The following is a 25,670-nucleotide window of genomic DNA, read 5'->3' on the forward strand; positions in this document are numbered from 1 at the left end:
AGCCAAGAGTGACCCCTGAGCACGGTCGGGTGTGGGCCAACACCCTAATCCCCCCCCCCCAAAAAAATGCAATTTATTATTCTACCCATCTTCAGTAAGAAACGCAGACCAGGGGCTGGAGTGATAGCACAATGGGTAGGGCATTTGCCTTGCACGCGGCCGACCCGGGTTCAATTCCCAGCATCCCATGTGGTCCCTTGAGCACCGCCGGGGTAGTTCCTGAGTACAGAGCCAGGAGTGATATCCCTGTGCATCGCCGGGTCAAAGCGAGAAGGCGGCTCCCTCTGGAACTCTCGAAACAAGGACGGCCGCTGGCCCTCAAGCCCCCGGGCGGAAGCCAAGGCCGACAGAGAACCCACACGTAGGGCTTGATTGTCCGGAAAGTGCTCGAGTGAACTCCTGACCAGCAGATAACATCTACGCTCCCATTTTTCACGTCAAAGCAATCTACGGAGGGAGTGGGGGCCAGAGACAGGGCAGCGAGGAAGACTCTGGCCTGGCCCACGCCTGACCCGGATCTGATCCCCAGCACCACACACCCCAGCGATGGCCCGAAGCACCGACACCACAAAGAAAGGTATGGGGCTGGGGATGTGGCTCGGTGGTTGAGGCCCTGCTTCCCTGCACACGTAAGAAGTTCGGGGTTCAATTTCCAGCGCCGTAAAGGAAGTTTTTATTTTTTTAAGGGATTGGGGTCGGAGTGAGCGTATAGCCAGTAGGACCCGTGTCTCTCACACGGCTGCCCCGGGTTCCATCCCCGCGCTCCACCAGGAGTCAGCCCTGAGCACTGGGTCAGGAGTCAGCCCTGAGCACTGCTGGCATGGTCCGAAAACAAAAGTAAACAAAATTTTCAAGAAAAATCTAAATGCTGACAAGTGCTATTTGCAGTACTTAACAGATCATCTAGGAAATCTAAGAAAACAAACAAAACAACCAAAACTGTATGGGCCAGAGAGACATGAAGTTCAATGGGGCAGAGTGTATACACACGGGAGCCCTGGATTTGATCCCGAGTACCACCTTGAGTAGCCCCCCAACTTTCTAAGGGTCCGACCTAAACCCACACATGCACACACAAAACCTCATATACTGGAAAAGCAAACACCTTAACCAAAACCTCAAGATGAGGCCAAGTGCTGGGGACTTAAAAGTGCCCAGAGACAGTTTACAACAACCATTCTGAGTAAAGCTTCCATCTCCCGGCCCGTTGGAATTCCTCCACCCTGGGGCTGGAGCGATAGCACAGTGGGTAAGGCGTTTGCCTTGCACGCGGCCGACCCGGGTTCGATTCCCAGCATCCCATAGGGTCCCCCGAGCACCGCCAGGGGTATCCTGAGTGCATGAGCCAGGAGTGACCCCTGTGCATGGCCAGATGTGACCCAAAAAGCAAAAAAAAAAAAAAAAAGATAAAAGAAAAGAAATTCCTCCACCCTGCAGGAGAGGGGAAAGGCTCGTTTCTTCCGGTACTGCCAGGTCGACTGAAAGAGATGAACCTGATTTCACAGGTCACAGAAGAGGAGCTGGGTGTCCAAAGGGGGAACACGGAACCCGGGGGCTGGACACGTGCTCCGGGGGAGGGACGGGTGTTGGGACACTGTGCCTGAAACGAACAGCTCTGGAAGGGTTGACCTCACCGTGAGTCCGTTAGAAAGAAACAGAGAGAGCCGAGGGGGGAATGGAGACGCAACGGGGCACTGCACGGAGTGGCATCCAGTAAGAGCCCCCGACCACGTGGGTCAAGGCTCTGACAGCGTCTCCCTTCTCCTGCCATCGGCCTCCTTTCTTTGCTTCACCAAGCGCGGTTCTGCCGCCTTCCTGTTTACTGGGGAGTCCTCTGTGCCGAGGCTGCGGCAGACGCGCTCTGCGGCCTGTCGGGAAGGAAGCGCGTCCTGCTGGGACACGCACAGGAAAGGCCCTGCCAGGGCGAGGGCCAGGGCACGGCGGCTGTGCCGGGGCATCGCTCACCGCGGCGGCTCCCCAGGCTGGGCACGCTCCCCTGGCCCGTGGTGACCGCAGCCAGGACTGCAGACGGTCCCACGGGGGGGGGGGGGGGGGAAGACACGCCTGTGCCCGCACGCTGGCTGCTTGCTTTTTGGGTCACACCCGGTGATGCACAGGGGTCACTCCTGGCTCTGCACTCAGGAATTACCCCTGGCAGTGCTCAGGGGACCCTATGGGATGCTGGGAATGGAACCGGGTCGGCCGAGTGCAAGGCAAACGCCCTCCCCGCTGTGCTATCACTCCAGCCCCCGGCAGCAGTTTTGGATGCGGAAGAACGCTGCTGAGAGCAGCAGAGGTGGTAACGGGCACCCTGAAACCAGCTCCCGGGAACAGCAGGGCCGGTGGTTTCCGAACTCCGCTGACGGGGTTGGAAAAGGGGCGGCGCGTAAGAGAATATACATTCGCGAGGGAGCAGCCACCCAAAACAAACACGGGCGGCGCCCTAATTACACACAGAACTCCGACTCCTCATTTCTGGGCAGGAGACGCTGAGCTTTTTCTGGATGGAGCATCAAACTCCCCCCAGGGAGCGCGCTCCACGGGCCAGACGGACGGAGGGCGTCGCCGGGGGGAGGCCCCAGCCCCAATTCCTGTCACCACAAGCCCCTGAGCACAGACAGGCGGAGCCCAGAGCACCACCGGGTGTGACCCCAAAACAATACCAAGAGGGGAAAAAGTCATGAAGGGTCAGAGAGATCGATGAGGCGAGCACAGCTGTGACAGCCGGAGGCCTGGTCCCACCCCCAGCAATGACCAAGCACAGAGCTGGAGAAGCCCCCAAGGGCGGCCAGGAATGACTCAAAAGATGAAATTATTAGGGGGCTGGAACGACAACACAGCGGGTAGGGTGTTTGCCTTGCACGCGGCCGACCCTGGTTCGATTTCCAGCATCCCACAGGGTCCCCCAAGCACCGCCAGGAGTAATTCCTGAGTGCAGAGCCAGGAGTAACCCCCTGAGCATCGCTGGGTGTAACCCAGAAAGAAAAGAAAAAAAAAAAAAGATGAGAAACAATTAAGAAAAGAAAAACACCAATAATACCCAAAGAGTTTACCTAACAAATCATTTTCACTCCCTGATCAGCAGGTCTGTACATGAGACATTCTAAGAAAACCTAAGTGTGTCACTTACCTCCAGAAATAGCAGCTGCATGTAAAAAAGAAAAGAAGGAGAAGGAACCAGAAAACGAGCACAGCGGGAAGGGGCACTTGTCTTGCACACAGTTGCCCCAGGTCTGACCTCTGAGCACCGAGCCAGAAGTAAGCCCTGAGCACCACTGGGTATGTGGCCCCAAAACCAACCCCAAAATGAAGAAGAGTGAGGGCACAGGCCACGTGAAGGACAGAACACAGCACTGAGTCAGACAGCGCAGACCTCATCCTAACACAGCGGCTCTACGATGACTGGCACACCAGCAACGACGTGACGTGTCTGCAAAAACAAGGCTTTTTTGCCCCTAGAAAAAGGGCTTATACCTGGGCTGGAGCGTACAGGGGTTAGGGCATCTGCCTTGCATCTGTCCAACACCAGTTCAAGCCTTAGTACCACTCACGGTCCCCCAAGCAGTGCCAGGAGTGACCCCTGAGGGAAGAGCCAGGGGTAACTGTGGGGTACAAGCCAAAAAAATCAAAACTTTTAAAGAGGCAGGGCTAGAGCGATAGCACAGAGGGTAGGGCGTTTGCCTTGCACACGGCCAACCTGGGTTCGAATCCCAGCATCCTGTATGGTCCCCCGAGCACTGCCAGGAGTAACTCCTGAGTGCATGAGCCAGGAGTAACCCCTGTGCATCGCTGGGTGTGACCCAAAAACAAAAAAGGAACAAAAAAAACTTTTAAAGAGGGGCTGAGTGACAGCACAAGGAACAGGGCTTTTGCCCGCGCGCCGGGTTCAATCCCCAGCACCCCAACGGTCTCCTGCGCCCGCCACGAGTAGCCCCTGAGGACAGAGCCAGGAGGTAAGCCCTGAGCACTGCTGGGTGTGGCCCAAGAAATATTTAAGTAAATGTTCCTGTGAAAAGGCAAGAGCTGATCTGCCAAGAGCCACCAAGATAGAACTTCCAAAGCTCGACAACCCCAAGACTTTTAGATTTCAGTCTGGAAACATGTGACTCACCCCAAAATAAAGAACTTCAGAGAGAGAGAGAGGGAGAGAGGATGAGCGGAGACCGCAAAGTACAGGGCAATCCGACTTTCCAACCCCTGGACTCCCATACTTGCTCCATGACAAACTTCCTCACCGTCCACACAATCTGGCCGGCCCACGCCCGCCCGCCAAGGGTCCCCTCGGGCCTTTCATGAGGGCACGGCCCCGACAGCTGCTGGTTCCACTCGGCCTGTCCGTACAACCCTGGAATATGGAATTACACTCTGCCCACACTTCAGGAGGGTGAGTGAAGATGGAAAACTCCAAGTACCAGAAACTGGCCGTGAGCCTTCACATGTACGGACACAACCCGCAGCGAGCGTCGGGTAGGCCAAAGGAAGCCGACCCCGGCCTGGGGTCAAAAACGGGGATAAGCCAAGAGATACTGTGCCGAACTGGGGCAAGGAGCGTGTGAGAGGGCACGCAGAAGGTCTAGAGAGCAACGCAGAGATCAAGAAGATTCTACTTTTTAAAGCTTTCTAAGAGTACTACTTTTCTATCGCTCCAGCCCTAGAGTGACAGCGCAGCAGGTAGGGCGTTTCGGCCAACCCGGGTTCGATTCCTCAGTCCCTCTCGGAGAGCCCGGCAAGCTACCGGGAGTATCCCACCCGCACAGCAGAGTCTGGCAAGCTCCCCATGGCGTATTCGATATGCCAAAAACAGTAACACCAAGCCTCACAATGGAGACGTTACTGGTGCCCGCTCGAGCAAATCGATGAACACCGGGATGACAATGATACAGTGATACTACTTTTCTAAAGAGTACTACTTTTTTTTCATTTTGGGTCACACCTGGCGATGCACAGGGGTTATTCCTGGCTCTGCACTCAGGAATTACCCCTGGCGTGCTCAGGGAACCACATGGGATGCTGGGAATCAACCCAGGTCGGCCGCGTGCAAGGCGCTATATTGCTCCAGCCCCAACTAAGAGTACTACTTTTTGAGCTCCCAGTTTTGCCTCATTTTAGGAATGTGTTAGGAATTTGTTACTCTACCAACTGAAGTATGTGTTGATGATTCAGAATGGAAGCAACAGGGCAGAGAGATAGGACAGCAGGTATGGAACCAGCCTTGCACACGGCTGACATGGTTTGATGCCTGGTACCCCTCGAGCCCTAACATCTATGATCCCTGAGCACAGAGCCAGGAGTCAGCCCTGAGCACCACCAGGTGTGGCCCAAAAACCAAAGGGAAAAAAATAAAAAAGAAAAACAAGAGATATGAACGTGACTGCTAAAAATAAAGTCTAACAAGAAATGAAATGAGCTACATACACAATTCATCTGATGTACATTCTAAGTGTATTTCTATCCCAATTATACCTCATTAAGACTTTTTGAAAATGTAACAAATATGTTGAGAATAGCTAAAATCGGGGCTGGAGCTATAGTACAGCGGGTAGGGCATTTGCCTTGCACATAGCCACCCAGGTTCAATCCCCAGCACCCCATACAATCTCCCAAGCACTGCCAGGAGTAATTCCCGAGTGCAGAGCCAGGAGTAATCCCTGAGCATCGCTGGGTGTGACCCAAAAAGCGCAAAAAAAAAAAAAAAAAAAAAAGAGAATAGCTAAAACACAGTTCCACTTGACCTGCCTGTACAATACTGTACAATAAGTACCAAAACCCGAAAGCCCTGAGCAGCCAGTGATGTGGCAGTGGCAGAATATGACGCACACAGAAGTCCTTGGCTTCAATTCCTGGCACCAAGAAAATAAACTCTGGAGTTGGGTCTCTCACATTTGTATTAGAGAGACCCTTGATAACAAAACATGCCCCACTGTGGCCTTAAGTCACTTTTAAAACTAACTGGAAAACCCTGACTACAGAAATGTTGCTCAGCTGCAAAGATCTGAGATTTAAAGGGTTCAGATCTCTTGCTCCTTCGGTGACAGACAACTGGTGAGGGGGGCTAGGGGGCAGACAGGGGGGGGGTTGGGGGTCCCAGTGCTGGGACCCAGCGGCAGGGATCAAACCCAGGCCTCCTCCGGGCAAAGTGCGCGCCCGGCCCCTTGAGGCATCTCTCCACCCCTCGCCAATGACACTTTCCTGCACCGTCAAAAAGACGATAATGAGCAAACAGGACACGCTTCCGGGCCCTCGGGTCTCCCCGTGTCGCTCACCGCTCCCGGCACCGGGATAAACACGGCCGCCTGCCCTTCCCGGGAGACCGGAGCGCGGCCCGCAGAAGCCCGAGGAACCGCACACACGGCCCGCGTGGCCCTTCTCTCCCCCGAGGGCATCACAGGAGAGCAGAGGCGGGAGCCAGAACTCAGCGTCAGTCTTGGAAGCGCCAAATGAGTCCCAGGAGCTCCCGTACCTCCTGCAGAAGGCTCACAGACACCATTGACCCGGCACCGCCGCTTAGAGATTAATGGCGAGGGGGGAGGGGAGCCGGGGGAGCCCGGGCTTTGACGGGCTCTGCAAGGCTCTGCGCGGCCGACCTACTTCTCTTACCAACAACTGGGGGAAGCACACGGTGTAGGGCCGCCTGGGCCTGTCGGCAAGGCAGTGCTTCTCTTGGAGTGAGATTTGAATACTCCTATTTTTGTTTGGCTTTTTGGGTCACACCCAGCGATGCTCAGGGGTTCCTCCTGGCTCTGCACTCAGGAAATACTCCTGGCGGTGCTCAGGGGGACCATCTGGGATGCTGGGAATCGAACCCGGGTTGGCCGGCATACAAGGCAAATGCGCTCCCCGCTGTGCTATTGCTCTGGCCCCCCCAATTTTAGTACTTCTTAGGCAAGAGTCTTCTAACAGGATCTGGAGAGAGAGCATGAGGCTTTCACCTCGCTGACCCGGCTCCCCGTGGTCCCACCCACCACCGCCAGGAGTGACCCCTGAGCACAGGGCCGGGGGTGGTCCCTGAGCACTACCAGGTATGGCCCCGCGACAATCAGCAACAGCAACAACAAAACTTTGTACAACAAAAAATGAAATTGAACACACTGCTTGCTTCTAAGGCGTATTTTCTCCTTGACTTTTTCTTTTTCTTTTTGGTTGGGGGGGGGGGCACACTCAGTGGTGCTGACCAAGCCAACAGCTGCCCCCAACGGCCCTGCCCCATGTGGCCAAAAAGAAATGTGAGGGGGGAGGGGGCTGGAGCAATAGCACAGCGGGTAGGGCATTTGCCTTGCATGCAGCTGACCCGGGTTCGATTCCCAGCGTCCCATATGGTCCCCTGAGCACGGCCAGGAGTAATTCCTGAGATGCAGAGCCAGGAGTAACCCCTGAGCATTGCTGGGTGTGACGCAAAAAGCAAAAAAAAATAAAAAATAAAGAAACACACAAGCCTATCTGTCAAAATTTTGCTGCACCTTAGGACAAATAAATGTTTTATTCATTTGTTTGATCCTGTACCTTACAAGATTCTAAAACTTTTTCCTTAATAGCGTGCCTTTTTTCTGAGGGCGGGGCACACAGGATAAGTATCTGAAACAGTAGGAGAAAGTGTAAGAATGTAACTCACTGGAGCAAAAGTGGTTACTATCCAATAAATACTTTACTCTCCCCCCTTGCCTTTGATGGTCTCATTTCAGCAACAAAATGAAAACACCTCAGGGGAGTGGAAACAAAGTGAGCCCACCTCTAGGGGGAAACATTTAGGTAAGGTGCCCTGGGAGTGAGGGGGTCACACAGCAGGTGAGGAAGGCACTTGCCTTTCACGGGGTCCACCTGGGTTTGATCCCTCCCCCCTCACCCCTGTATGTTCCCCTGAGTCCCGCCAGGAGTGCTCCCTGAGCACAGAACAAGGCGGGAGCCCTGACCACCACCAGGAGTGGCCCCAGCGCCTCCCCCCAATCAAAAACCAAACCCCAAAAAATGTTTTTCTGGGAGTGAATTCTCCCTCACATACAGGTTTTCACCAGCCTTCCCAACTTTAGTCAAAGTGTAACCTTAACCAGCTCAAATCCTCCCAAACTGTATGAAAATTTACAAAGAAAATCTATAACCCATAATTTTTATGTCGAATTAGTTAGATGCCCCTAACCACATATCCCCCAACACCGCCAGGGTGAGCCCTAAAGCACGGAGCCAGGGGGAAGCCCTAAGCACCAACCACCGGATACAGCCCCAAAACCAAAACGAATGAATGTATGAATGAACATAAATTAGATGGCTAATGAAAGCAGCAAAAAATCCTTTTTAAAGCCTCGGGAATAGAAGACTAGCAGAAAGATCAGGGAAACTCTTATCCCTACAACTCTCCCAAATAGCTATGTTTATCGTTTGTAATAGTAATCTCAACAATCGCTCTCACCAGAAGGGAACACACACAGTCACAGAACAATTTTTTGTGGTCACTCACACATCAATCATATTCGCCAGAGTCTACAGATCTTCAAATGTTAACATTATCCAAATGAAATAAACGATAGGACCATTCAACAACCGAAATGCTAAACAACTTGCACTCTCCCGCTCAGTTCTCATCAAATTCTTAAGTAAAAACGAGACAAATGAACTAAATCCTCGGGCTCCCAGAACCACCAGATGTCCTGAAACTTGACCTGAATTCCCCTGAGCCCTGGGGGTCTTCGGGCTACTGCCCAGTCAGACACGCACTGCAGAGTAAGAAGAGCGTGCAGTTACAGGCCAGTCCACTGTTGGATAGCTACTTAAGCAAAAATCTTCCTCCTGCGACAACTGATGGTGCCTTCCTCATCGATTAACAAAGAGTTACTCCTGGCTCTGCACTCAGGAATCACTCCTGGCGGTGCTCAGGGGACCATATGGGATGCTGGGAGTCGAACCCGGGTCGACCGCGTGCAAGGCAAACGCCCTCCCCACTGTGCTATCGCTCCAGCCCCAACAAAGAGTTCTTATTCAAGAAGAAAGCACGCTTACGCTAGGAGGTCACTTCGTCGTTTCATTTTGGTTTGTTTTGTTTTTGTCTTTGGGCCACACCTGCCGATGCACAGGGTGACTCCTGACTCTGTGCTCAGTAATCATTCCTGGCGGTGCTCAGGGGACCATACGTGGTGCCAGAGAGCGACCCTGAGTCTGCCGCATGCAAGGCGAGCACCTTGGCTCTTGTTCTGTCTCTCCAGCCCCAGTCCTTAGTTCTGACGTCAGAGCTTCTCTCCCGACTACGAAATCAAAGCCATCACAAACTCCCTGCTACCAACATTTGTTCATATACCCAACATATGCAAGTCACTTCCACAAATTTACAATACATGGCCAGGATGCGGTGTCTCGTTATTTATTGAAATTCATGCCTCACATGGGTTTCTGAAGTTTTTTCCACTTGCAGGGGTGAGTGCTAGCACAGCGGGTAGGACAGCTGCCTCTCAAGTGGCCGGTCCTAGATGCCTGGATTCAATCCCCAGCATCCCAGATGGTCTCCCAAGGGCCACAGGAGTTCCTTAGTGCAAAGCCAGGAGTAACCCGAGTACTCCCGGGTATGGACCAAAATAACAAACAAACAAAAAAATTTCTCCATATCCAACCACTTTTTGTCTAAGGCTGTCAGAAACACCTCAAACTCCTTACATGGTAGACTCTGAATTCATTTTTGGTACTTGCATGTTCAGAAGGCTTTTACTGTTACCAAAAATTTTTGCGACCCCAACATTGTTACACAACCCCACATCTACTTAGGTATAACCCTACCACAGTTTAGATGCTAGGCTTAGGGCCAGAGAAATAGCTCGTGCTCTGTCTGCAGGTTCAATCCCTGAGACCAAAGCTCCCCTCAGCATCAAGCTGGAAGTAGCCCCTAAGCATAGCTGAGTATACCCCCGAAACCCCCCCCAAAAAAGAAAACAAAAGCATACAGCTAGGCTTTAAATCGTCAGAACTTTAAATTTTGCTCTATAAACTAAACAAGTCTGAATGAATTAATGTGTCTATGCACACATACATTTTATATAATTTTATTTGGTTTCGGGGCCCAGGTGTGGTTAGGGTTTACTGCTGGCTCTGTGCCCAAGGAGCACCCCTGGTGTTGGTCGGGGGACCTTAACCCATGCCGGGCACTGAACCCAGGTCAGCTGTGTGCCAGGCAGGCGCCTCACTCCCTGCGCTATCTCTCCAGCCCTGCTACAGTTTTATTTATAATGAAAACGAGAGGTAACCTTCCCACGCAGACTGCCCAGTGACCGCGCCCCCTCAGCTCCCCGAGCCGGCGGTCCCTACCACCGAATTCAGTCCCTGGCACTGGGGGAAGCGTGTTAGGTTTGGGTTTCTTTTGACAATTACATATTTGAAAAGTAAATCAAAGCACTACGCTTGACAGTTCTGAACACACAGCAATTGATTTAAGTGTCAAACCCTAAAAAAATAAGTCCCTAGGGGCTGGAGCGATAGCACAGCGGGGAGGGCATTTGCCTTGCACGCGGCCGACCCGGGTTCGATTCCCAGAAACCCATATGGTCCCCTGAGCACCGCCAGGGGTAATTCCTGAGCGAAAAGCCAGGAGTAACCCCTGTGCATTGCCAGGTGTGACCCCCCACAAAAAAAAATAAGTCCCTGGACCCAGGAGATAGCCCAAAGAGCCAAGCAGACTGCAAGCAGGAGGCCGGACGGTGAACCCCTGTACCTCAATGTCCCCCAAGTATGCCGGGAGCGAGCCCAAACATCACCAGGTGTGGCTCAATAAAACTGGGAGGAAAGGGGGCTGGAGTGATAGCACAGCAGGTAGAGCACTTGCCTTGCACGTGGCTGACCCGGGTTCGATTCCCAGCATCCGATAGGGTCCCCTGAGCACTGCCAGGGGTAATTCCTGAGTGCAGAGCCAGGAGTGACCCCTGTGCATCGCTGGGTGTGACTCAAAAAGAAAAAAAAAAAACTGGGAGGAAAAAAAAAACTCAAATCCGTAATCCTGATTACCCTAAAAGCACCATGAAACATTTGAATGAGAACAGTTCTTGGAAAGCAGGTAGTCTAGGGCCTGAGCTCATGGAAGAGCCAGTAATGAAACAGGAAAGGCGACCTGCTTCCCGGAGCCGAGGGACGCGGGGACTTTCTGGCCATTCACAAGGGAACAAACAGGTCTGCAGAGAGCGGCCCGTCCTGCCAGCAGAAGCCGCTGCCCCGGCTGTCACCGTGACCCTGCCGTGAACTCCCTTCTCATAGGTCACAGAAAACAAGTCCCTCTTTTCCCTTTCAAGCTGCGGTTCCCAAACAGAGAGAGAGAGAGAGAGAGAGAGAGAAAAAAAAAAAGGATCACGAGTATTTAAGGAGGGGGAAAAAAAAAATCATGACAATCACTGTTTCAGAGGGAACAGGAAGGCCCTTTCAAAAGCAGAAAAGGCTGCCTACCCCCTTGCAGCCGCCGGCCCCCCAGAACAAGCCTTCACCCCACCCACATGCTCTCGCCCCACTCCCCCCCGCCCCCGGCCACCGTGTGTCACTAGCTCTCAGAGAGAAAACATAAATATTAAGGAACCGCCTTCTGAAATATTAACATCACACCCCTGAGCAGATAAGGGCTAGGTGAGCAAGGCCCCCTTGGCAGGGGCCGCCCAGTGCTCCCGCCACGGCGGGGCCTGCCCGCCTGCCAGGACCAGCACCGCAAGAACACACACGAGCCGTGTGCTCTGCTCCTGTTCTTTTCCTTTCGCTTTTTAGGTAACACCTGGTCAGTGCTCAGGGGTCACCCCTGGGCTCTGCACTCGGGGATCACTCCTGGCGGGGCTCAGGGAACCACATGGTGGGGGGGGGGGCGCCAGGGACTGAACCCAGGTAGGCTGCGGGCGAAGCAAGTGCCTTTCCCGCCGTCCTACCTTGCCGTCCCGTTACTACTCTTAAAAGCGATCGGATTAACCGGAGTCAAGCTTCCCGTTAGAAGAGGAGGAGGAGGAAGAGGCTGGCAGGCAGCTGTGGCGCAAGGCCACGGGACGCCACGCCTGGGCTTCTCTCGAGCAAACAGTTCCCTGCTCCAGGTCATGCTCCCTGGCTCCCAGGATGCTGAACTGCACTGTCACCATGACCGGCTTCAGAGTTGTGCTGCAGGGGCTGGAGCGAGAGCACAGCGGGGAGGGTGTTTGCCTTGCACGCGGCCGACCAGGGTTCGATTCCCAGCATCCCATAGGGTCCTCTGAGCACCGCCAGGGGTGATTCCTGAGTGCAGAGCCAGGAGGAACCCCTGTGCATCGCCGGGTGTGACGCAGAAAGAAAAAAGAAAGAAAGAAAGAGAGAAAGAGAGAAAGAAAGAGAGAAAGAAAGAAAGAGAGAAAGAAAGAAAGAAAGAAAGAAAGAAAGAGAGAAAGAAAGAAAGAAAGAAAGAAAGAAAGAAAGAAAGAAAGAAAGAAAGAAAGAAAGAAAGAGAGAGAGAGAGAGAAAGAAAAGAAAAGAAAAGAAAAGAAAAGAAAAGAAAAGAAAAGAAAAGAAAAGAAAAGAAAAGAAAAGAAAAGAATCCACAAGGCTACACGTCCGTGAACTACACACTCACCCGTCTGGGCCAGGAGCGTACCCACCACTTCCTCTGAGTCTGCACACACGAAATGCCACGAGTTCCAGCCGAATGACTTAGACTTTGGAGCACCAGCCAGGGCTGAGCGGGAGCCCGCACGGGCACCAGGCTGCCTCGGCCACAGACGGCACCTGGCCGCCCTCTGACTCGAGACCCCCGGGCTCCAGAGCCGAGGAACGTGGGTTCCACCTGGCGACGGAAGGCAGCCCACGTGTGCGCAATCCCCCCCCCCCCCCCCGCCCCCGACAGTAAGCACAAACGGGCCATGTCGGCGGGGGGCCGGGAGCCAGCTTTCCTGCAGTAGCGGCGGAGGCCCACGCAAGCACGCCTCAGGGACGGCTCCTCTTTCGGAAACAGATAACGCGCATCTTATTAAACACCACCCCAAAAGGGCTGTGGCCAGCACGCCTTGGCTCCGGGCCCTCTCCCGCGTGCCAAGAGAAACGAGAACGACAGTGTTCAGCTAAAAACACCACGAGCCACAAAATTAAATCACCATCTAGCTTGTAAAGTGACTAGTCGCCTAATAAATTATCTTGCTTAACGGGATGCTCGCTCAAGCTCACATGAGTCTCCCAAGTCCCCACTTGGGCAGCATCTGAGTTTTCCTACTACCTAAAAAAAGAACGAAAGAAAGAAAAAAAAATAATCAGACTCAACTTCAGTTCCTAAGAATGAAAGGAATCAGAATCTTTAACTGGAAAAGAATGCTTGACCATCATAAAAAGGAATTCCAGTATCTTTCTCGTGAAGTAAGCAAATAATGGCGATTAAACATTTGTGCGAAGGAGATGGCACTTGTGAATTTTGTCAAGAATCCCTACAATGTCAAACACACACACACACACACCTTCTCTCTCTCTCTCTCTCTCTCTCTCTCTCTCTCTGGTCTCACTCTCCCTCCAGGGACAGTCCTTTCACCAAAATCAAGTGGCCAACAAAGGGTCCACCCCCAGGCACTGCCAGGAGTGACCCCTGAGCAGAGACCCAGGGGTTAAGCCCTGAGCACTTGGGGGGGGGGAAGGGGCAAAACAAGAACACTGGAGCCTGACAGCTCTGTTCTTGCAGGCGTCACCTGAACAGGCCCTTCTCGCACACCCCCAGGATGCCAGTGACAAGAGTGTCACACGGCGAGGCAGTGACCAACTTCTGCTAACAGGGAGGGCTCCCACGAACACCTCCTGCGGCCTCTGAAGCTTCAGTCCTGGACTTGCTCCTGTCAAACTCGGCCTTCTCCTGTGCCAACGGCCTAGCGATGGGGGCCAGAGCCAACAGGGAGGCCGCTGGCCATCACACAGCTGACCCAGGTTCGAGCCCGGCCTGGTTCCCCTGAGCACCGCCAGGGCTAATTCCTGAGTGCAGAGCCAGGAGCAACTCCTGCACGTTGCCCGGTGTGACCCCCCCAAAAGAATATTCATCAAAGAGAAATCCATACAAGCACGGCTTCCTAGACGGCACATCAGAGCACTGAGAAAAATCGAGGGGAGGAGTAAATACCAACAAGAAACTTCCCATGAAAACGGGAAACCAGGAGGCTGGAGCGACAGCACAGTGGGGAGGGCGTTTGCTTTGCATGCGGCCGACCTGGGTTCGAACCCCAGCATCCCATATGGTCCCCTGAGCACCGCCAGGAGTAATTCCTGAGTGCAGAGCCAGGAGTAACCCCTGTGCATCGCCGGGTGTGACCCAAAAGGAAAAGAAAACGGGAAAGCAGGCCTATCAAAGCTGGTCCAGGTGTCTCCCCGAGCGCATCTAAAAGGCCCCCCGGAAGTGGGTGAAGTCCAGAGTGCGAGCTGCCCCCCCCCACCGAGAGCTGAGGGACACACAGGCACAGCTAGTCACGGCCAACGGTGGTGACAGGCAGAAGAGAGGACGCTGTGCCCTCTGTGCCCGACGCCAACCTGGGGGAAAACCCTGGTGGGAAGTGCAGGGGCCGGAGCGACAGGCCAGAAGGGAGGGCGCCGGGCCCCCGGTATCCCAAGGGCCCCCCGAGCACCGCCAGGAGTGACTCCCGAGTGCAGGGCCAGGAGGAACCCCTGAGCAGCTCCAGGCGTGACCCCTACAGACAAAAAAGAAAAAAGGGAAAAAGCCCAGAGGGACGAGAACTGTGCTCGAGGCCGAGGTCTGAGTCAAGAAGGTCCCCTCAGCTTCCCTGCCCCGCCACCCGACTCCCAGTGCTCAGCCCACAGTGCCCCGCACAGCGGGTGTTGGGGGGGAGGGTGCAGAGGGAGAGCACAGTGCCGGCTCGCAGGTGCCCCTGACCGGGGAGGACGAGGGGGCAGCTCAGGACTGTCCCCGGGCGGCTGGGGTTCTAAAAGCCCCCACGGAGCCCGGGGGGGAGGGGTGGCTGAGAATCACATCCCAGAGCCCTCGCTGGGATTTTTTTTGTTCCCAATCTGGATTTCCTTGATTTGAGGCACTGTGGCTCACAGGACGGTTAATGATGGGGTTGCGCGTGGACCAGGCTCCAACCCCGCCCCCCCCGCCAGACAATCAGGGCCCCCCACCCCGCCCCCCCTTCCCAGTGATTTCCTTAGCGAGATACTGGGGCGATGAAACGTTCTCCACAATGTCCCCGAAGAGAGAGGCCGCAGCTGCAGTGACCAGCGGGGAGGAGGTTAGTGGCGAAGTTTCAGTACCAGGGGAGGGGCTTGCCCACCCCCCCCAGTCCCTCACGTGGACCCGCCCGCCTGGTCGGCCGTGGTTTCTCTTCGCGGTGGGGGGCAGGGGAGCCATGCCTGGTCATCCACGGGGAAGTCAAATGACAGGCCGGCTTCCCCAGCCCCAGAGGCTGCGGGGGGGGGGGGGGCCTTTTCCCACACCCGACCTGATACTCGAGCACAGGAGGGCGGGCGACACCACCCGGGTGAGTGGCCCGTGGCGACCGCAGCCTCCTCCCCAATCCTGAAAAGATGGAGCTTCTGCCAGAAACGAAACCGTTTTCCTTAAAATAGAATGAATAGATGCATAAGGGCTAAATAATAGGCGCTTGACTGAAGTTATTTCCCATTCAGAGAGACAGCAAAAAAAAGAAAAGGCGGGGGGCAGGGGGGTGGGGGGGGAAAATCTGCCTTATTTTTACCACCACCTTCCTAATCCAAAATTAGACATTTTTCCCCCCTCTTCAGTGATTCAAGGCCTAAACTGCTGAGGTAGGAGTGTGAGAAATCCATACACTCATAGATCAGTATCGGAAACTACTTCCATCAAACGACTGGCTCTACTGGAATCTCAGCAGGTCCATTCATTAGCAAACACTTAAGAGGCCAGAGAGATAGGACAGGAGACAGAGCCCTCCACGCAGCTGTCCCGGGTTCAAACCCAGTGCCACAAATGGTCCCCAGAACACCTCCAGGGGTCACTCCTGAGCAGAGCCAGAAAGGGCCCCTGAGCACCAACAGTATAGCCAAAAAAAATAATAATAAAAACCTTAAAAGTGCAAAAGAGGTGCTGGAGCGATAACACAGCGGGGAGGGCGTTTGCCTTGCACTCGGCCAGCCCAGATTCGATTTCCAGCATCCCATAGGGTCCCCTGAGCACCGCCAGGAGTAATTCCTGAGTGCAGAGCCAGGAGTGACCCCTGTGTATCACCGGGTGTGACCCAAAAAGGAAAAAAAAGTGCAAAAGAGTATAAATTCAGTATCTAGTCATTAATGACTGGAGCGATAGCACAGAGGGTAGGGCATTTGCCTTGCACGCGGCCAACCAGGGTTCGATTCCCCCGTCCCTCTCGGAGAGCACGGCAAGCTACTGAGAGTATCCCGCCCGCATGGCAGAGCCTGGCAAGCTACCCATGGTGTATTCGATATGCCAAAAACAGCAACAACAAGTCTCACAATGGAGACGTTACTGGTGCCCGCTCGAGCCAATCGATAAACGGGATGGAACGACAGTGCTATACAGTCATTAACAGGTAAACTACATCTTTTTTTCTTCTTTAATCTTGACATGTAAGCCAGCAAGGTAGTGTCACTATCTCCACAACAGACAGTGAAACAGGCTGAAGGAGCCAAAGTCCCGGCAGAGCCTCAGCCTCTGAAGCAGCCCGGCGGGCTCTGCTCGGAGAAGCCGCCTCCCAAACCACACGCGCTCCGAGCATCACCAGCTGCGACCCCAGCCCAGGGCCAGGAGCAGGCAGGCACGAGCAGGTGTGGCCCCGGAAACTCCCCCCGGCACCCCCCCCAAATACTAATATTAAGTAGTGCCAAGGGACCAAGGAGTAGTTTTCTTTAAGGCAAATAGCTCAAGGGGCTGGAGTACGTGAAGGCTGGGTCAGTCCTGGGTACTATGCTGGCCCCTGAGCACACCAGGTGCGCCCCTCTGAGCGGGAACCTCGCTGTCTCTCACCCCTGCGCCTCCCTCCCGCCCACGATACTCTGGCCACAAAACCTTAGAACAAGAAGGGGGCTGGAGCGATAGCACAGCGGGGGGGGTGTTTGCCTTGCACGCGGCCGACCTGGGTTTGAATCCCAGCATCCCATATGGTCCCCTGAGCACTGCCAGGAGTAATTCCAGAGTGTAGAACCAGGAGTAACCCCTGTGCATCACCAGGTGTGACCCAAAAAGCAAAAAAAAAAAAAAAAAAAAAAAAACTTAGAACAAGAAGCTGAATGAGATGAGGGGGCCTCACCTGCCTCAGGAGACAAAGAGGAAATTGGAAACTCCTTTCTCTTTTCTTTACCGCCTACCTGGCCAAATTCAAACCACCTGAATGAGAAAAGGTGGTGGTGTGAGGGGGGAGACACACTGTATCCCAAAGGGCCAGCTGGTTGCTCCTAATAGCCAGGAAGATACTAGGTGAAGTACTGTGAACTACCTGGTTTGTGGTTTGGGGGGAGCCTCCCCTGGCAGTGCTCAGCGCTTGCTCCTGGCTCTGTGCTCTGGGATCACTCCTGGCCAGGCTCAGGGGACACCACCTGGGGAGCTGGGGAACTGAACCCCGGTTGGCCTCGAGCCCTTCCCTGCTGTACTAGCCGAGCCCTCTGGCCCCCTCGGAGCACTGTTTGAAGAGTGACTACGAGACCACACAACACAAACGAAGTATGACCCGAGTATCCCATCACTGGCACGTGCCAGAGCCAAGAGGGGAAAGCAGGCCGCGCCCGAGCCGCTCCTGCCCGCCCGGGTGTGCGGGGGCAGGCCGCTAGCTGCCGGCCCAGGCTCGGGACCAGCGGGGCGCGGCTGCAGCTGGCGTGGCGGGACCCGACGGAACCCAGAGCGTTCCCGGGCCACCTGCCCCCTCGGGAGGCCGTGTGCCCGTCATGACTGTTCCCGGGGGCGCGGGAACCTGCGGGAGAATGTTCTGCCCCGGGGAAAGCGTGCCTGACACATGGCTCTCCATCTGAGCCACCGACTGGTAAGAGCTGAACTGGGGGGCCAAGAAGGCGGGGCGGGGGTGGGGGGAGAGGGACGGGAACTGCACCCGGACCTCAGTGGATCTCCGCACAGGTGGCAGGGCTGGGAGAAACCCGCTCGCTGACTCTCTGACACGGCCTCCTTCCCACCGACCCCGCGGGTCCGGGAGGCGCGAGAGAAGGTCCCTGCCAAGGGACATTTTTTTTTCCCCCTCTCACATTCTGACTTGGGGGCGGGGAGGGGGCTTTCACAGAGCCACCTTAAGTGCCGATGCAGTTCCGGGCAGCACATGGCCGTGCTGAAGGTCACGCGTGGACGGGGCGAGGTTCTGCCCGCCAGGGGGGAAGGAAGGCTCCCCGGAGCTCTCCAAAGCTGGCGGGTTCGTTATGAACACACCGTGGGAAGAACGGAAGTTTCAGGGAGCAGCCACCGAAACGCAGACACAGGAAGGCGAGTAACGGGAGGTAAGACGGGCCGGGGTGCACAGCCCCGTCTCGAAGTCTGACTCTGGACTCAGAGAGAGGGAGAGAGAGAAAGGGGCTGAAGGCTTTGAGTGCTGGAGGCTTGGGTCCGAGACCTGGCACTGCATGGGGACCCAGGCACCCCCGGGTCTAAGCTCCAAACACGAAGCTAGAAGCAGACCCCCCGCCCTGCTCCCCGCAGGCCGCACACCCAAAGGAAGTCTGAAACTGAGGAGAGCTGAGGGGGATCAAGGAAGCTCCAGGTTCTGTGCCTGGCCCCCCAATCCTGCGCCAGAGACACAGCGCATGGGGTAAGCGCTCGCCCTGCAGACAACCAACTCGGGCTCGATCCCCTACACCTCACTGTATCTTAAGCACCACCAGGAGTGGCCCCCGGTGAGAGCCAGGGGTCAGGAGATCCCAGCACCGTGTGACCCACCCACACCCGCCCCCTGAAACACGACAGCCTGTCACAGCCACTAGGAAGACTAAAATCACAAGTCAGGCGCTGATCGGGATGTGGAGAAATTAAAAGCCTGCCTGGCGTGGCAGTTTCGCAGGAGGGCCCGGGCGAGAGCTCAGCGGGTCGGTCGGAGCAGGGGCTGTGCGTGCTGAGACACAGGTCTGAGCCCTGAGCAGCACCAGGCGTGGCCCGAGAGCAGCTGAAACAAGACGCATCTCCTCGCGGAGACGGGAGAAATGAAGTCAGCGTACAGGTTTCTGCAGAAACCTGAGCAGTGGAGCAGGTAAGACGGGGCCGGCCCGGGCTCAATCCCTGGCACCTCCTCTGGGCACCCGAGTCCGTCAGGAGTGATCCCTGAACACCGCCAGGTGGCACCCTAAAATGGAACTTTGAAACAAAGACAGAAATCGTAATGCTGGAGCGAGAGTAGAGGGGGCGGGCACCGGCCTGGCACCCGCACCCCATACGGCCCCGAGCCTGGCCAGGCGTGGCCCCTGAGTCCAGACAGGAACAAACCTGAGTACTGCTCCGTGGCCCCCGCCCGCCCCTCCAAAAACACAGAAGCCAGGGCTGGAGCAATAGCACAGTGGGTAGGGCGTTTGCCTTGCACGCAGCCGACCTGGGTTCAATTCCCAGCATCCCATATGGTTCCCTGAGCACCGCCAGGGGTAATTCCTGAGTGCAGAGCCAGGAGTAACCCCTGTGCATCTCCAGGTGTGACCCAAAAAGCAAAAAAAAAAAAAAAAAACCAAAAAACACAGAAGCCAGAGAGACAGTACAGCAGGTAAGAAACTCGCCCTGCACAGTCAAACCAGATTTGCTATTCAGCATCCCATATGGTCCCCCAAGCACCACCAGGAGAGATGCCTGAGCACAGAGCCAGGAGTAAGCCCTGAGCCTTGCCAGGTGTGACCCAAAAACAAACAACAATTTTAAATAAAAAAAAAAAAACTTGTAACAGCATTATTCAAAATAATCCAAAAAAGGGAGAAACCCAAACACTCATAGGCTGATGAATAAAAAAGAACATGCCTATCACAGTTTGTTAGAATAGTATTCAGTCAGTAAGATGGGGGTGGGGTGGAGAGGTAACACAGCGAGTAAGGTGCCTTGCCCTGCAGGTGACCCATCTGGGTTTGATCCCCGGCACTCCACAGGGTCCCCCACCCACGGCCAGGAGTCATTCTCGAGCAGAGCCAGGAGAAAGCCCTGAGCACTGCTGGGTGTGGCCCAAAAAAACAATAAATAACAATGATAAGTGCAATAACGTGAACCTTAAGAACATCAGCAAAAATGCCTTCTGATTCCATTCAGATGAAAGGATGGACACACAGGTCAAGGGCAGAAAGGAGACTGGCTCTCAAGGGGAAGAAGGAACGTGGGGAGGGGGGGAGGGGCTACAAAAGGGGGGAGAGGTTCCTCTGAGGGCTGATGTGAACGTTCTAGAATTCAATGAGGGTCGCGTGTGAATGGACCCCTTGAATCTTACGCCTTCCTAGGTGACCGGCATGGTGTATCACACTTCAGCAAAGCTGTTACAAAACAGAAGATTCCATTACACACCGTCCTGAAATGCAAAATAACGTCTCGGACTTGAACGGTCGTGTCTTACTCATTTAAACAGTTTTTATTTGGGGCGTTGAGGGCAGGACCTGGGGGCAAACCGAGGGGCTCGTACAGGGCAGGTGGGCGCTCTACCTGTAAGTCACCTCCGCGGCCCGCTCACTCATGCTCAAGGACCTGAACTAGGGCAGTGAAAACCCAGAGAGATTCTGTTACTTAACGGGCTGGGTACTAGGTCATACTGAAATATTCATGAGGATTTCCATGTTTTAATAGAGAAAAGGCAGCTTGAGTTTAAAAAGACAGCGTCAGGGAAGAAGAGTTTTCAGAACTTCGAAACAGAACAGCAGAGGATGTCGTGCAATGAAACACACACACACACACACAGATTCAGGATCCTGAGTAGAAAAATGATCTCCCTGTACTACTGGCTCTGAAAAGGTCAGGACTGAAACAGGCCAATTAAAAATTTATTTCTAAAACATGGGTTGGTGACAAATCACAGTATCCAAAATTTTACCAAAGAACTGAACTGCCACGTTCTGGGCTATAGCAAGACCTAATAATAATTTATCTTTTATTTCATAATAGGTATTAGAGGGAATCGACCTGAAGGGTGGCCAGATCCCCAAAGTGAAAGAAGCAATAAGCATCAAACTCAGATCACGGGCCAAGGAGACAGCTCAAAGGGCTAGTGGGCATGGGTTGCCTGCAGGAGCCCCGGGTACAAGTGGCCCTGGAGAACCGAATTGGGAACAGTCCCACACCTGCCGGCTCTGGGCACAGCGGGCAGGGTGCCTGCCTTGACAGGATTCCATTCTCGGCGCCCCATACGGTTCCCTAGGCACTGCCAGGAGTGATCCCTGAGCGCAGAGCCAGGAGGAAGCCCTGAGCGCCACCAGTGTGGCCCAAACACCAAAACAAAAAATAAACAAATGGAAACAAACTGCCAGCGCTGTCTGATATGACCCAAAAGTTAAAAAATAATTTTAAAAAAATCCAACAATGCTTTTAAAAGGTTTTTTCCAATCCTGAATCTATTGCTGCACTACGTACAAACAGGCATAGACGCTGATTAGGGCACTCTGTGGGCAAAGGAACAAATGACCAAAAATCACTTAATACTGTGGGCAACAATGTGTCGCAGATGTGTCTGTTAAAATTCATCAGGCTTGGGCTGGGCGGGGTACAGGAGGTGAGGTGCTGGTCTTGCGGTCACCAGTTCGAGCCCAGACACAGCATAAGGTCCCCTTAGCCCCACATCACCAGGAATGATCCCTGATCACAGCTGGGTGTGGCAAAAAAAAAATTTTTTTTTTCCCATCAGGTTCTAGGGGGCTAGGGAGGTGGCAGAGCACACATGTGCCTTGTCTGTACAAGGCCCCAAGTCTGTTCCATATGGCTGGGAGTTGCCCCCAGAACAATAACAACAAAAATAAACCAGCAGACTTCAGTGACTCTGACAGCACAAACAATCGGAAACAAATACGGACGAAGCACCTTCGGGATCTGGCCCAAAGGAATGACCCTAACCTTTAGCCCAATCTCAGCCCCGTCTTCGTCTCGGTACACCTGGTGTCATCTACCACAAAACGCTGTGCCCTGAGGGGCCAGGGCCAGGGCACAGGGATCCCGGCATCCCCCTTAGCCCCCGCCAGGGGGTAACTCCTGAGCTCAGAGCCAGGACTCAGCCCTCAGCACCACTGGGTGTGGCCCCAAAACAAAAAGCAACAACAACAAAAAAGCCTTGTGCTTTGAGGCTTCCTATAGAACTCCATGCACAGCTGTTGTTTTCCTATCCCTGCAACCCCTGGGGACCCGAAGTTCCGCCGGACTTCGGACTTCGGGGCAGACCCCGCAGGGTCCCTCCGTGCCCCCCCCACCCCTGTCTTCACATCCGTCTGCAGAGCCGGGCTCTGTGCTAGGCTGCGCCTCCCGGGGCGCGCGGCAAGGGGAGCGCCGGGAACCCTCCCCTCGCCCTCTCCATTGAACACATGACACAAAGCAACTGCTTCTACTTAATCATGTTTCTGTCTGGTCCAGCGTGCCCTGGTGTGAAGCGAGAGGGCTGCCAGATAAGGACAATGACACGCATTATTATATAGAGCGACTAAGCCCGGCGAGGAGACGGCCTGAGCGTGGAACCCCGGGCGGGAAAGGCGCCGGGGCGGGGGGGGGGGGGGGGGGGGGCTCATATTCCGGCCGCGATGATTTCCCAAAGTAAATCGGACTTGGCGCGCGCGCCCCCACCCGGAGCCCCCCCACCCTTACCCCCCCAGCCCCACCCCACCCCACCCCACCCCACCCCACCCCAGGCCGAGTGGAACAACACAATCTTCTGCTCCGCGCTCCAAATATCTTAGGGGAAAGAAAGCACTTTGTATTTCGCTCTCCTTCGCCGCCACCAGCAACTTGCAATTTCAGCTTCTCACGCCGGATCCCACGTTTGCAACATGTAGCGCGAGGACTTCGGACGGCGCCAGAACAAGGGCGGCCGGCACCAAGGCCATATATAGGATGCGACTCCCCGGCCACGAGGCAGGAAAGCCGACGTTTCCTTTTCCAGCCGGCGAAAAACCCTTTGAACACTCCCAAAAAAGGCCGGCAGGGCCGGCGGCTCCCGACCCCGGGGAGCCCCTTTCGCCCCGGCGCCTTGCAGCGCGGACCCTTGCCCTCCACCCAGCCCGGACCGCCCCCCCCCAGCCCGTTTCCAGACCCTCGGGGCGGGCGGGCGCCGCGGGCCCCACCTGCACCGCGCCCCGCGTGCCCCTCGCCGCGCCAGGCCCCGACCCTGCACCGCCTCCTGCTCCGCCCGACGCGCCAGCCTGCGCTCCCGCCACCCCGGGCCCCCGGCACCCCCGCTGCCCGGGCCGCCCCCGCCCGCAATTGCCCCGCTCTCAACCCGCGCCCCCCGCGCCGACCTCCCGGGCCCCGAGCGCGCACTGCACCCCACGCCCCGCCGCCCCGCGCCCCCGGCCCCGCCCCAGGCCCGGCGCCCCCCGGGCTCTGCGCCCCGCACTCCAGCGGCCCCGCCCCGCCCGACACCCCACCCAAGCGGGCGGGTCCGCAGCCCCTCGGCCCGCCGGCCCGGGCCCTCCCCGCGCCCCGCGCCCCGCGCCCCGCGCCAGGCCCGCCCGCCCCGCTCGCACGCGCAGCTCACCAGGGCCCGGGTGCCGGAGGCGCCGCCGCTGTCCCCGCTGCAAAGCCGGCGAAGCCTCCAACCGCTGCCGCCTCCCGCCTGGCACTGAGCGCCGCGCGGGGGAGGGGCGCCGGCCGCCGCCGCCGCACGCAGGCCCCGCCCCCGCGCCGCGCCGCGCCCAACCGGGGCCGCCGGGCCGCGCCACGCCCACTTCCGGAGGGGAAGCCCGCTTCCCACCCTCGGGCCCCGCCTCGCGCTCTCCGGCGCCCCCTCTGGTCGCGCCGAGGGATGCAGGCGCATCGGGAAGGGAGGCGGTGCCCCCTGAGGCCACGCCCACGGGCGCCTCGGAACCCGGGCGGGATTCTTAGAGCCCTGTCAATTCACCCTCTAGGGTCTGTGGAGCCGCGGACCCCCGATTCCTCGAGACCTCCCCCAGAACCCCTGGAAAACCGAACGCCAACGCCTCTCAGCCCCGCCCGCTCCCATTCCAGCCCGCGGGCGGCGTCCTCCTTGGCCCTGAGCCCCGCTGCCCTCCTCCGAGGCCCTCCACGGCCTAGTTAAAGCCCCGCCCCTGGCCCTAGAGGCCCCGCCCCTGGCCCTGGAGGCTCCGCCCCCAGTCCTAGAGGTCCCGCCCCTGATTCTAAAGGCCCCGCCCTGCTTATCAGAGACCCCGCCCCTGGTCCTAGAGGCCCTGCCCTGATTATAGAAGCCCTACCCCCATCCTAGAGGCCCCACCCCTGAATCCAAGGGCCCCGCCCCTGACGCTGAGGCCCCGCCCCTGATTCTAAAGGCCCCGCCCGTGGTCCTACAGACCCCACCTCTGATCCTAATTACCCCTCCCTTATTCTAGAGGCCCCGCCCCTGACGCTGAGCCCCCCCTCCCCCTTCCTACAGATCCCGCCCCGACTATAGATGATGCCCGCCTCTGGTCCTAGAGGTCCCGCCCCTGACTACTCTAGATCCTCCCCCTCCTTTCCTTCTCTGCCGGTCATATTCCCAGTACCCGGGTGGGGCTGTTCCCATAGGCCCACCACTCTGTCTTGGGCGGGTCCGTCTTGATCCCATTTCGCAGGTGAGGAAATGAAGGACATAGAGCGCCCCTTTCCTTTTCCTAGGTCCCCCTCCTCGCGCGTTTGCTTCCTAACTTGGCAACCACCGCTCCCCTCCTCCGCCCCCTCCCCGCAAACCCTTACCAGCCCTCTCAGCCGCTCTGCCGGGGTCTCACTGTGTCCTGGGCGCTTGCCTGGCCTCTGCAGGCCCGGGATTTCCCTATCTTTACTATTACCTGATCTTGCTAAATAACCGCCCGCCTTTTCTGCAACATGGAGATTTTAGAGCACTGGCCCTAAGGAATCAGCTTAGGGCCTTGGAGAAGGGTGCGGCTTATTTCCCAAAGCCAGGATCTTTGCAAATGCGGGTGCGATGGGGGAGGGGTGTTCGTTTTAAAAACGTCAGTCTCAGGGGGGAAAAAAAAAAAGTTCCCTTGAATCCTGGCAGTTATCACAGCAAATTAGCTTCTAAGCCCTCAGTAAAAGAGGGATAAGGCCGATCCAAGGAAAAGTTCCACCGCCTTTCCTACGGCAGTGGGCAGGTCATCTGTCTGCATTACATGCAGTGATGAGCTTCAAGGACCAATTCCTTGAGGGATGGGCGCCCGTCCACAGCAAGGTCTGCCATTTTGTCTAAATAACATGAGGATGACCAGGCTCCCTGCCGTGCCAAGAGGGAGGGGGGCAGGGGGACAGGCACAAAAGTTATGTATGGTTCTCCTGATTCTGAAATTCTGCAGCCTTCCCCCATATGTTCAGAAACAGGCCCCCATGGCTCTTGGATCATTTTGATCCCAGGTTAATCGGGTTCCTGCAGGCACCCAAGAAACCTGGATTGTTCCCTCATTCCTTAGAAGAATGAAAATTAAGGGGTTGATGCAGAATCCAGGCTATCAAGAGGAAGATGCATTCTAACTGCAACGGGGAAGAAAAAAAAAGAAACAGAACAACTCCAGAACAGAACAACTGCCCCCTGTCATCTGCCCTTTGTCCTGTGAATCAGCCCCTCTGCATCATGTGAGTTTCCACCCTCTCTCCTGGAAAACCCGGTCCCTCGCCCATTGCCTCTGGGGAGAGAGAT

General features: G+C 55.9%; 1 protein-coding gene across 2 annotated transcripts in view; it reads right to left on the minus strand.

Moving 5' to 3' along the window:
* Positions 1-23,690, minus strand: part of CORO1C (coronin 1C) — an 83,542-nt gene extending 59,852 nt beyond the window's left edge. The window contains exon 1 of one of the 2 annotated variants that reach the window (XM_055147318.1): positions 23,562-23,690. The gene's annotated coding sequence lies outside the window, so the exon portion shown is untranslated. The remainder of the gene's footprint in view (positions 1-23,561) is intronic. The other variant, XM_055147319.1, reaches the window with a different exon arrangement.
* Positions 23,691-25,670: the final 1,980 nt, after the last annotated feature.

This window comes from Sorex araneus, chromosome 9 (genome assembly GCF_027595985.1).
Source record: "Sorex araneus isolate mSorAra2 chromosome 9, mSorAra2.pri, whole genome shotgun sequence".
Classification (NCBI taxonomy): Eukaryota; Metazoa; Chordata; class Mammalia; order Eulipotyphla; family Soricidae; genus Sorex; species Sorex araneus.